Here is a 13,407-nt window from a genome sequence, read left to right on the forward strand (position 1 = left end):
CAGGTGTACTTAATGAAGTTGAGGTTGACTGCAGGGGTTCTCTTTGTTGAAAGAGCTAAGTTGTTTGAAGTGGTGAGTGATTTTCTCCATATGAGTTATGAAACAGGTGTATGACTTCAGAGAAGTGGGTGTTTTGACTTTTCTGATTTGGCAGCAGCAAGAATTTTGGATGCTAATTTTGCAGAGTGCTTAACTGTATCCTGATATGAGAGAGGATGAGTAACGGAGCCTCTGGCCCATTGCTTTTTAAGAAATAAACTCCATGAGGCTCTCGTGCTCTACCTCAGTGTCCCTGTGAATCGTCTCAACAGTAAATGCTCAAAAACTTTTAGGGTAAGTTCTATAAATTTAGTTCGTAGAGCGTTGAAGGAAAGCAAAGGGCCTGTCTTCCAGAGCTAAGCCAAGTTTTTGGGTATAGGTGTGTCATCGTATGATGAGATTGATCCAGTGGCCTTGAGGTATATTAATTTTAACAGATATGATCCTGCTCAGCCTAAGATTAGTGATTACCTGGCGTAAAGGTCTGATTTAATCCTGACAAAAATGCAGTGCCTCCTCTTTCCCTGTGTCTTTTCCTGTCTTCGGGTAAGTTGTGAATGGGTTTTTTAGTAAGCAGTATGACCTGTAAGGTGAAAATGGGGGTTAAAAAAAAGGTCACAATGTAGCACATGTAATATTCCCAATATGAGTTATAATATAGATTTCTATATTGCAATGATTACCAATTGCAATTGAAGAATTGTTTGGATGAGGCTCTGATTGGGATGGGGATTTCGAAGGAGGAGCACTGGTATTTATATATTTAGTATCCTGTTCTGTGTTTTTTTTTTTTTTTTTTTTAAACACCTTTAGCACTTTGTGGAGATCATTTTTTACAAATGTACTTTTTATTGCTTAAGGGATACTACTCGTATCCTTAATTTGGTGCAAAATTTGAGAAGGTGGGATTCATATCTTTCTTTCTTTTGATGTGCAAGCATTGTACATATATTACCCACAGTAATAGGGTGGATGTCGAATTCTTTCTGACAAAGTTTTCATTGATTAGTATCACTTCCAACTCAGCAACATTGCCCACATCTGCCTCTTTCCCTCTCAGGATGCCACCAAAACGATCATACACGCACTCATCATCTCCCGCCTTGATTACTGCAACCTCCTCCTTACTGGCTTCCCCCACTCCCACCTTGCACCTCTCCGCTCTATACTCAATGCGGTTGCAAGACTCCTCTTCCTTTCACGCCGCTCCTCCTCTGCCTCGCCTTACACTGGCTCCCTTTCCCCTACAGAATCCTTTACAAATTCCTTACCATCACGTACAAGGCTCTCTCCCAGTCTACGGCCCCTTATATCTCTAACCTCCTCTCCATTCACACTCCTGCCCGCTCCCTACGCTCAGCCAATGACTGCCGCCTCTCCTCCACTCTAATCACTTCCCACTCCAGAATCCCGTGCTGCCCCCCCTTCACTGGAACGACCTCCCTCGGTCCATCTGTCTCTCTCCCAATCTGTGCACCTTCAAACGAGCACTCAAAACTCACCTGTTCCTCAAAGCCTACAAACCTACCTAACCCCGCATCTTCTCCTAACGTTTTACCCTCTCTCCTCCTGGTCCTTCTCCTCATACTTCAACTTCCTCCCATTGTGTCTGTTTCGTTTCACCCACCCTTAGGATGTAAGCTCGTATGAGCAGGGCCTTCTTCCCTCTTGTCTCCACACCTGTTCTTCTACTCCGCCTCTACTGCATTAACCTGCCTGGAGTTTCTGAAGCATTGGTATTTTTGTTTATTGTTCTGTACTCTCACCCTGTATAGTCTACTGTTTGCGCTGTGTACGGCGCTGCGGAAATCTTGGGGCGCCTAACAAATGAATGATTTCTTTATACTCAATTACATATGTTATAACACAATTATTTTAAATGTAATAATCACTTCTATCTACAGCCACTTGGGATGGCCATGGAGGCCCGGTTTGCTCTATTTTTATATGGACAGGTTTGAAGAGAAGTTTATTTGGGATGGCCCATATGGAATGGTTATAAAGAGGATTTGTTCATTATTTGGGATTAGGGTGTGGATTTGGCACTGAAATTTGTTTCTCCTTTGAATAATGCTTATAATTTGACATTCCCCCCTATTACTTCTATCAGTGTTTGTTTCCTCAATGTTACTTTCTCGATCAGAGACCACAGGGTTGTCTCTGAAAATTATAGAAAGGAAGTTGACTCGTATAATTTTCTATCTATACTGCTTCTCTTGGAAATCTAATAATTTCCTTTTTGGATTTCAGTATGATCTCTATGTGAATAATACCAAAATGTATCTGTCCTCTCCTGATCTCTCGACATCTGTGTTGTCCCGTGTAACTGACTGTCTTTCTGCCATTTCATCTTGGATGTCCTCTTGCCAACTCAAACTTAATCTTTCTAAAACAGAGTTAATTATATTCCCACCCACCAACAAGAGCATACCTGACATTTCTGTCTCTGTTGATAAATCCCACCCCACAAGCTCGCTTCCTAGGTGTAATCCATGACTAACACCTATCCTTTTTTCCCCACATTGACTATATCGAAATCATGTTACATACATCTAAAAAACATTTCCGGAATTCGCACATATTTCACACAAGACACTGCAAAAACCTTAATTCATGCACTTACCTCCCGAATTGACTATTGCAATTCCCTCCTTGCTGGTCTTCCCCAAAACAGACTCAAACCACTACAATCTATTTTGCACGCTATGACAAGATTGATTTTCCTTGTGAATAGTTATTCCTCTGTTGAATCATTCTGTATGTCTCTATACTGGTTGCCTGTTTTCTACCGAATCCAATATAAAATACTTTTACTAACCTACAAGGCCATCAACAAAGCTGCACAAACATACATCTCCTCTCGTCTCAAAATATCTCCTAACTCGGCAACTCCGTTCTGCACTAGATCTGTGTCTCTCATCCACCCTCATTACATCCTCCCATTCCTGCTTACAGGACTTTTTTTGGGCTGCACCCACTCTATGGAATTCTCTCCCTCACACAATAAGACTCTCCTCTGGTCTACAAGCTTTCAAGTGTTCTCTGAAAACCCACCTCTTCAGACAAGCTAATAATATTCCTCAACCACCCTCTTAACCTCACTACATTGCACTTACCAACCGTTATACTACTACCCTTTGACCAACATTGTTGTGTGACAGGATCATTTAGCTTATGAGTCACTTTTACCTTTGCAGACTGGCTGGGCTGATTGCAAACGTAGACTTAACCTGATGTGTCAAACTCCCATTGTTATATAGGTTGTAAGCTTGCGAGCAGGACCTTCTCACCTCTGTCGGTTTTACCCAGTTTGTTTTTGTTTACTATGTTTGTCCCCACTTGTGAAGCGCTACGGAATATGTTGGCGCTATATAAATTGATGATGATGATTATCTTCATTTTAAAAGTGGCAATTACAGACTGTGGGTTAAAAACATACTTAAAGGTCAACTCAATAGCTTAAGGGGGAATTGAACTTTTAGATGTAGTGTCTGATATGCAATCAATTTTGGTACAAGAGGCCTAGAAAGAAAGAAAAGTAAGGGATTGTTATGATTTAACAGGCTCCTGTGATTAAGAATAAAGATGAAAGAAAAAGACACTTAATGCATTTGTGTCAAAATATAATTCTGCATCCATGTGTATTAAAAGAATTCTTAATAAGAATTTCTCTATACTTCAACAAGATGCTATTTTGAAACCCCTAAAATGATTGTCCCCTAATGTAATCCGAAAAGGAATTTATATCTCAGAAAAACTACTGGATAGGGCAGTGATGGGCAAACTTTTTCAGGAGCGTGCCAAATAAAAAAGAAAATCTTTAGGCTGGCCAATATAATTTATTAAAAAACTTAAATATCGAAATCTATAATACATATTTTTTGAATGGGACGGGAGGGTGTCATATAGCAGTGTTACCTTTATAAGTGCAGTGATCGTACAGACACAGCATTTATTTCAGCAGTTTGTTGCAGATCTGTCTTTCTGGTGAGCCACTAACTGACACAGCAGCCAATCGAAATCAACCTTAGTATATGGCCCAGCCCATCTCTTCTCACATGACTTTCAGCAATTAGGGAGCGGGCAGGTGTTTGAGTGATTGACATACGAAATGTCCTTTTAGGAAGGAGGATGAAGTGTAATGGAGGAAATAGCTGGGAAGGCATAAAAATGAAGGTTCTGACACAGGGTCGGCCCTAATAATTTTATGCATATTTTAATTACATTTTTTAAAATATTGGCCGGCCGGATAGAACCTCTAAGTGGGCCGTAGTTTGCCCATCACTGGAATAGGGGATTTAATTCATAGCTTCCAACACTTTTTTTTTTTTTTTTTTTTTAATAGGATGCTTCAAATGTAACCATCATAGATGCACATGTAATTATATATGTAGATACAAATTTTACCTCCTAGCTTGACAAACCAGATTTGAAAAATACAAGAATTTATTAACTGTGAAACCACTTATGTGATATATCTCTTGGAGTGTCTTTGTAAACAGCAATATATTGGGTGGACTACTCTAAAATGGAGATTTATGGAACATAGGAGGAATGTATTGATAAAGTTAAGTACACATAGCATTCCAAAGCAGTTTTTTGTTCGCACATAATGGAAATCCATAAGGTTTAAAGTTAACGGGCATAGAATCAGTGGGTTCCACTAATTGTGGGGAGATTGTGTAAATAATATTTAGCAATATCAACTTTTAGCTGACTATGTGAGATATTGTGTGTTTTATATATTCAATCCAAAGTTAATATTTGTCCGAGTGTGTGTGTGTAATATATATATATATGATTTTTCTGAACCTTTCTGTATACTTCTTTAAATGTATGTTTAATATCAGTTTTTGATATTCAGTTGTAGTGTTCCTGTACATTTTTGTCTGTTCAGTTTGCATACTTATGCCTCATGGGAGGTAACTTTTTATAGTTGAATGTATCTTGTAGTTGATTTTTTTTGTTATTTGATATAGTTCAATACTATTGTATTATACTCCAATTACCAAATTCCATTTCAGGTTATATTTGGCTTGAACAAACTTAGTTTTAAAGTGAACACAACAGTTATATTTATTTATAGAATGGTAACCTTTTTTAGAATGTTATTTGATGGGTGTTTAATATTTTACTTTTCATTTTTATATGACTAGGGTTGTTTATGTACAGAATTTATGACCATTAACTGCTGTCTGTTGCTATCTATATTGAATTGGATGCCTTATGAAATGGTATTTCATTATTATGGTTGATTGCTGTACTTAAGTCCCAGTCAACAATAGAATTTTGCACTTTACCAGCCACTACATCCAAGTCTAGCATAATGTTTCAATGCTATATCTGCACTTTAAGGCTGAGTTTAAATACCATTTCAGCAGCACACAACCAATATCATCTTAGCTTTTAGATAAGATGAAAGCCAGTATGAGGATCTGCACTCAATGTTTATGTCCAGATACTACTTACGCCTGCAGCTTTGTTGTTATGCATCATGTGACCAGGCTTCTGCATCAGTCAGAGTAAGTTCTGATTGCCGTTTTGTAAGAGTTGGGTCCTTGTAATATGCTGTCTTGATAGAAAATAACAATCTGTGCAGTATATTTAACAGACACAAGATGGCATTGGTTTTTCTGAAGACTATATACAATACAGTATGCAAAGTAGACACATCTCTCTTTCTGCACACAAAATGCAATATCATGGCATAATACTATGTCCTTACAAACTTCTCACAGAAATGTACTATCTATGAAACTCTCTGCTCCTCCAGAGGATAGTAACAATATTTTCAATATTAAACTTAATGGAATATTAATGGAACTTGCTGTTGGAAGTTTTAAAGTCAGTCTCACTAAATAGCGAGACACACTTTAGTCTTGAAAACACCACTTACACCTGAAATGATTTCAAGTAGGTGAAAGGAAAACACCTAAAAGAAGGTGCTGTACGCTCATTTCAATTGCATGTGTAGTGTTAAAACTGGGTCTTTGTTATGACTGTTCTGCTTGTGAAACATGTTATACGCTTTGGCAAGTTTTAAAATCAGTCGTGTTACATAAATAGACACATTGTAGTCTTGAAAACACAACTTCTAAATCAAAATACATAACACATATGTTTTATCTAAGTACAAGACAATAAATTTTTAGAAAGAGTTGTTCCCTGGGAGCTCCACTATGGTCAAACAAATATCTATAACTCAAATATTAATACAATAGCGTTTATTATGATATTCAGCTCAATACTGGCCAGAAATAATATTCATAAAAACAACCACTATACTTTGTAGCAGGAGTCCAGAAATAAATCTTTGCTATTAACCTGTACAGGTAACAATAGTCTTAAGCTCCAAGTATTGTATAGTGGTTAACCACTCCAAGTTCATATAGATAGCAATACGAGGGTGTGTCCTATAGGCAGGGCCGGATTAACCATAGGGCTAACTGGGCTACGGCCCAGGGGCCTATGGCATCCAGGGGGCCCTTGAAAGTGCTCAGCACCAGTATTGATCGGTTGAGGGTGGGGGCGCCCCCGGTGCGTTCAGTGCTGCTGAGCATTTTCACTGCGGTCCTTCGGCGCGCTGTAGTCTCCTTACTGAGGAGATCTCGTGAGTCTCGCTCTCACGACATCTCAGTAAAGAGCGTACAGCGCGCCGGAGAAGGAGGTAAGTGCCGGAGGGGGGGGGGGGGCGGGCAGCTCGGATCACGGGGGGGGGGCCCTCATGGGGGAATGGAGGCCCCGGGGGCCTCCACTCCCTTAATCCGGCCCTGCCTATAGGGACAAGTCATAATGTCAGTACACATTACAGTCCACATGGTTCGCTTCATATTTTGAATAAATCATTTTTGAACGTGAAGTTGACTTTTTCTTTGTAAGATTATAAAGAGTTGTGATGCAATCTTTCTACTGGGCTGTTCTTCCTACCTCCCCTATTGGTCGGGGGGCGCTGACTGTAGGCATCTGGAAGTCCTTAAAGATTTGGCGTCTGGTGAGCAATGGTGTGCTTCAGTGTAATAGGTGCAGATACACGATCCCTGCTACTGCCAAAACAGTTCTTTAGCATGTATCCTCGAAATAATGTGCAATGAGCTCACAATGTCTTTGGCAGTAGTAGCCAATATGGAGTCATACCGGTACCACCCACTTCCATAGAAAAGACCAATCAGGATTATAGAGGATGGTATTTAAATCTAAACGCTGATCAAACAGACTCCTATTCATTTTCCCTGAGGAAGCCTCTAGGATTGAGGTGAAACGTATTGGAAACAAGGCTGAAGAACGTGATAATTACAGCCAAAGACATTGTGAGCTCACTGCACATTTTTTCGAGGATACACGCTAAAGAACTGTTTCGGCAGTGACTATTACATTAAACGTATCGCTGCGCATTCGCAGCTTTGTTCGACAGACACTGAATCTTTTTGAGGACTCCGGATGCCTACAGTCAGCGCCCCCCATCCAATAGGGGAGATAGGCAAAACAAACCTGAAAAAAATATTGCGTTGTGACTGTTATACTACAAAGAGTAAGTCAACTTCATGTTCAAAAAAGAGAACCATGTGGACTGTAATGTGTACTGACATTACGACTTGTCCCTATAGGACAAGTCTCTATATTACTATCCATATGAACTTGGATTAGTTAACCACTATATGATACTTGGAGCTTACGACTTTTGTTACCTGTACAAGTTAATAGCAAAGATTTATTTCTGGACTCCTGATATAAAGTATAATAGATGTTTTTATGAATATTATTTCTGGCTAGTATAGAGCTGAATATCATAATAAACGCTATTGTATTAATATTTGAGTTATAGATATTTGTTTGACCATAGTGGAGCGCCCAGGGAAAAGGTAGGGATACTACCTAAACACCTAAAGGCAGCACCGTAAGGTCAAAGTGTATTCATATATCCATATATCTTGAAAGACAGAGCTGGGTCTCCACTGTTTAAAAAATGATAAATTTCTTTACAACAGAAATATTATAAGAATCATATTAAAGAAATGTTATCGTTCAGGTTACAAATGTTTTTTTAGAAAGTTATAGTTAAATCAATTACATTCTAAGTTATACATGATGTTTGCTTATAATTTGAAGTAGCATTTATACACAATTTAATAATGGTTGCATTATAAATGGTATTTAGGTGTGACATGTGTTAATTAGAGAAGGAGAAGGCAATGAAGGATCAACAATAAAATACGTTGTAGATTTTAATTGGATAACAGTATTTAATTTAAGAAGAAATTACTTTAACTTCCTAATTCCTATTGGACAATGTTTTTCCTAAATGTGGTAAATGTGGTAGCACAGCATAGGTCATAGTTCATTACTTTTGGATGCAAACCAGAAGAAATCCGAAAATTATCGGGTTTGTATAGATCTATTGGAGAAATACTTTGTATTTTCACTGGACAAAAATTATATTTTTGAGCTATTAGAGATATAATTTTACTTTTCTTCACACAAAAACTGCGCTATTTTGGATATAGTGGACATATACTTTTTATCTTCTTTTATATAAAAACAATGATATTTTTGACATTAAAGAAACAAATGAACTTCACACTACATGGATTTAATTTTGAAATGAATACATTGTACATTTCATTCATTCATTCAATAAAGCATTTTCTACTTTCAACTATTGGCTCATAATAAATTTGGAAACAGAAAATTGAATGTGTGTGTTTGATGGTTATATTATAGGTAAATGTCCATGATTCTATATAATACATTATTTGTGTGTACATTTATCTATGCAGACTAGGTACATTTACTGTTAATAACAAGGATAGTGATATATCTATCTCTATCTCTTATCTATATCTATATATCTATATATATTTTCATTATAAGCAGGAAGGTGAGCTTTGGCTTAAACAATTGGATATTTAATATGAAACAAGTGCAATTTTTTTGCTTTTAATTAATATTGATTATAATAAATAGCTTAAGACACTTGTAAACTAAAATATTTTTTATTTTTGGAATGATAGTATGTTAAGGAACACAAAGATACATGACTGGTGTCCACAATTAATACAGTAATTAGGATTATAGCATTCATTTGATTGATATTCTGAGCTCTGATTGGGAATTAATAAATAACCAAATAATACATTTTGGATGCTTTACATGATCATCTATATTTTGATTGAAAAATAATTAAAGAGCCTGTGATTTTTAATATTGCACAGTTTTAATATTGTCGGGAAATAATCCTTGTCGGAATGTGTTATGTCAACATTTTAAGATTTTCGTAAATGTTTCCAAGTCTAGATTTGTTTTGTCACCATTTTCCTATTATTGGGAAAAACTCCTTGTCAGAATGTATTATGTCAACTGTAGTTGCATCATATAGAAATAACTTCTTGTAGATTTTTTTTTTAAATTTGTTTGAGTTTTTTTGGTGATGCAAAAAATAAAAGGGAAGGACGGAAGGGTTGTACAGAGTCCAATCGGGACCAATGGTAATCTGATAAATGATATTTATATACAAATATATTTCTTAAGTATTATTCATTTATAGAGGCGCTGTAGCAGCTATACCAACTACCCCAGAAGTATGCGTTTCTAGGCACCACAAAAGAGCCTAGTGGTGGCAGCAAGTTTCTCTTACAACTATTGCACAGTTGGCATTCCCAGTCATTCGGTGCATGGTGACAAGGTGACAACAGTAGTAGTGGTCAGTAACAGTCGGTGTCTGACCACTGTTGGTGTGACCACCATCCTGTCACACCAATATTTTAACATTGTTAGGAATGTCTCTGTCTAGATTTATTTTGTCACCATTTTACTATTATCAGGAAATAATCTTTGCCGGAATTTCTTATATCAACATTTTAACATTGTTGAAAATATCTCCATGTCAGAATATTGCACATCAACATATTAAGCGTCTACATTTTCATTGCATTGGAAATATGGCTGTATACATTTTGTACTTGGAAGAAATTCCAACATGAAAATGCCTACGTTGGAGTTTTGACCTCTGGAAATTCGTACCCAACCCACTATTATTACCGGTAGTCACTGATTGTCTAGACTTCACTGTCTCACACCCACATTGTCAGCACACACTTCCAGCAAACTGATCTCTAAATAAACTGTTAAGATTTGTGCAGTAAAATCACAGCTATTTCAGTATATATTGCCTCTTTCACCCTGTGCAAGTCTCTACTGTATGAGCACACAATTGCAGCAAATGACATCACCACATACTATTAATTTTAAAAGTCCAGGAGGGAGGGCTATATATAAGAAGATATTGATCCAAAACTTTCAAGATCCAGCATTTTCCCCGGAAATTATGTTTTACCTTGTTTTCAGACCCTAATTTGGCTTGAGAAAGTCATTACTCGGTTCGACTTGGTACCCTAAAATTTGGTTCTGTTGGATTTTTTAGAATCCGAACTGCTCATCTCTAATTGCAATACTACAGTGTGTAAGTCTAAGTATGTACACATATGTAAAGAAATATACTCTATTTAAGTAAATTAAATTCTGATGCATTGTTCAGTTAATTCCCTGTCTTTTGTACTCATATTTATTGATATATTTGTTTTCATACAAAATACAAAAAAAAAAAAAAAGGAAAGAGCTGCTCCATTTTACTGTGCTCAATAAGTGTGCCGGGTGGCTTTTTACCATTTTGTGCATATGCTAGTGGTAGGCAGGTGGTTCTCTGAGTCTCCCCCTGGTGTCTGTGGCCCCACACATTCCTTAATAACCCATGTGTCAAGACTCAGGTGGAGACACTGTCAGCTAAAGAAAAAATTAAGAGGAGTCTGTTAGACATGTACATACACACCATTCCCAAGGTGTGGGAAAGGTGGTGCTACATAAGAGTAACACAACATTCTAGGACAATATGTATAAAATAATATTTATATAATAACTTTACTCGCTGTTTAGTTTTTGAAATAGTTCATTTGTCATTTATAAAACATTTTAACAAACATTAAATACATATTCCCTTATTGCAATTCTAAAAAAATAAATGTGGGAAAAGGTTAGAGAAAGTGAGAAATGATAAACAAGTGTCATGCATAAGCAAAGCTAATTAGAAAAAAACTGCATTAAAAAAGAAAAGTAGAGGATTAAAGGAAATCCTTCTGGCGTCCAGATTGTAATCAAGCATATTTCATTGCATAATGGCAGACAATTATTTATGTCTTGCTGTAGCTCATCAAGGCATTTTATGTTAAACCTTTTTTTTTTACTGCTTTTCAGACTGAATAATAAGACATGCTGATTAAATTTCCAAAGCAAGAAAATGTGACACATTCATTATGAAATGTGAAAGTTTAGTATGCTTTAACTTTAATAACCATAAAGAAAAGCAACGGATCTCTCAACCTTATCACCCTATGAAATCCTGGGCATTTACTTTATTTAATGGTTTAAGTGAACATCAAAAGCACTAAACCCAGTTCTTTGTGTTCTACTCCAGTTCACACACTTGATTGTAAAATAAGATATTTGTCTTCTGCATTTAATAACTATTGTCTCCAGGTATGTTATTAGAGCAGAGATCCCTTTTATAAGTTTTTCATATTTTGACTAAACTTTAGGTACATATTAAAATTATTATATATTTGATTAATAAAATAGTCCTTTGTTAATACCATGATTGGAGGCTCATAATCCTGACTGCAACTAGCTGAGGTTTGAAGTCTTACTGCAAATTGTGAAAGTCTGCCAGTATAATACACAATTATACTAATATTATATCAATATCAAGTCAATAAACACTACCACAGGATAACAATATATTTATTAAAATAAAAAATAATGGAACGCCCCAGTTCTCCACTTTATTTTAAATCCAGCTGGCTATTATGAGCATCCGCTGCAGAATAGCAGTGAACTGATTTGAGCTGCTTGTGACTGGACGACAGGTGGGAAAACCACTGGTGAATGACTGAACACCAAAGAACACCAAAGACTTGGACTGACAAATTCAGTTCACTGTTGTTCTGATGTTCATATCGAGGAATTGCGTTATTTAATATGTATTTTATTTTATTTTTAGATTGATTCCAGTTACAAAATTACAGAAGAAGATTGATTTACAATTAAAGTGGAAAATGAGGGCATTTAGAGGAGTGTTTTATTTCAATAAAATGTTTTTGAACCATTATTTCAGTGTTCTATTTACTTATTTATACTAAAGTATACTAGTGTAGCGAGGAGATGTCTTAAGAAGCCTGGTCCTGTACACTGGGACCTCTGTGGTGGAAAAGTTGCTTCTCTATAAGTCACAAAGTTGACATCGGTTCCCACATTCAAGGGGTGCTGGGAAAAGAAACAGCTCTTTTTTTTAAAAGTTTTATTTTTTGGAGGTCAATAATGAACATCAGTCCAAGACAGTATCCTTAACAATCAAGTCAAACAAGTTCAAGGACCTATACATTCAGTGTATATCATAAAGAACAGAATCATGATATTGACCAAATTTTAACTGTAGGGATAGGAGAGAGAGGAAACAGAGAAAAGAGAAGTTGGTCAGAGAGAAGTAAACCAAATAGACTAGACAGGCGGTGTGGCAAAACCGCCAATAGAAGAAAAAGAGGGGCAAAGCAGGAGATAGGAAAAAAAAGAAAGGAGGGGAAGGCAAGGGAAGGGAGACGGTAAAGGATTGAGGAGGGATATCAAGTGGAGTGTTGTAGGGGAGTCATAGGGCAAAAGGAGTTTAAACTTGAAAAAATGACATCCACGGTGCCCAAATTTTGTTAAATGATTTAGAAGTATTACGCAGTATGCATGTCATAAACTCCATTTTGCATGAGTGCCAAACTCTATTGATAATTGCCTGCAAAGTAGGCACGGTGGACTGTTTCCAATTAGTGGCAATTTGACACAGCGCTGCAGAAACTATATGGCGGGAAATTTTTGTTTGATGTGTAGTAGCGGATGGAATTCCAAGTGGGAGAAGGAAAAATCTGGGAGAGATTGGAATGTCAACCTAGCAACAGCTCTTTTAAATAGAAGGCTGTTAGCCTCTGGGAGGGAGGGCATGCTATTTTTTGGGGTGTTCCCATATAGATTCTATAGTGCCATGCTGACCCAGCCCCACTAATTCCGCAGCGCTGTACATTCACATTGTGCCTAATCAATCAACATATGCATACAGATATAAAATTATAAATATATGCTATCTTTTAATTCAGCTCAATGGATGGTTTAATAGTTTACATGTTTCCATTTGTTTTATGTTTGTTCATTTGCAAATATTGTTTTAGTACAATTCGTTTTCAAAAGATATTTTTTTTACACAAAATGGTATCAGCATAGTTTAAATGCTACAATTTATGAAAGGAACTTTGTCTAGACTATGGTGCTCGGAAAATATCC

This window comes from Mixophyes fleayi, chromosome 7, assembly GCF_038048845.1.
Source record: "Mixophyes fleayi isolate aMixFle1 chromosome 7, aMixFle1.hap1, whole genome shotgun sequence".
Classification (NCBI taxonomy): domain Eukaryota; kingdom Metazoa; phylum Chordata; class Amphibia; order Anura; family Limnodynastidae; genus Mixophyes; species Mixophyes fleayi.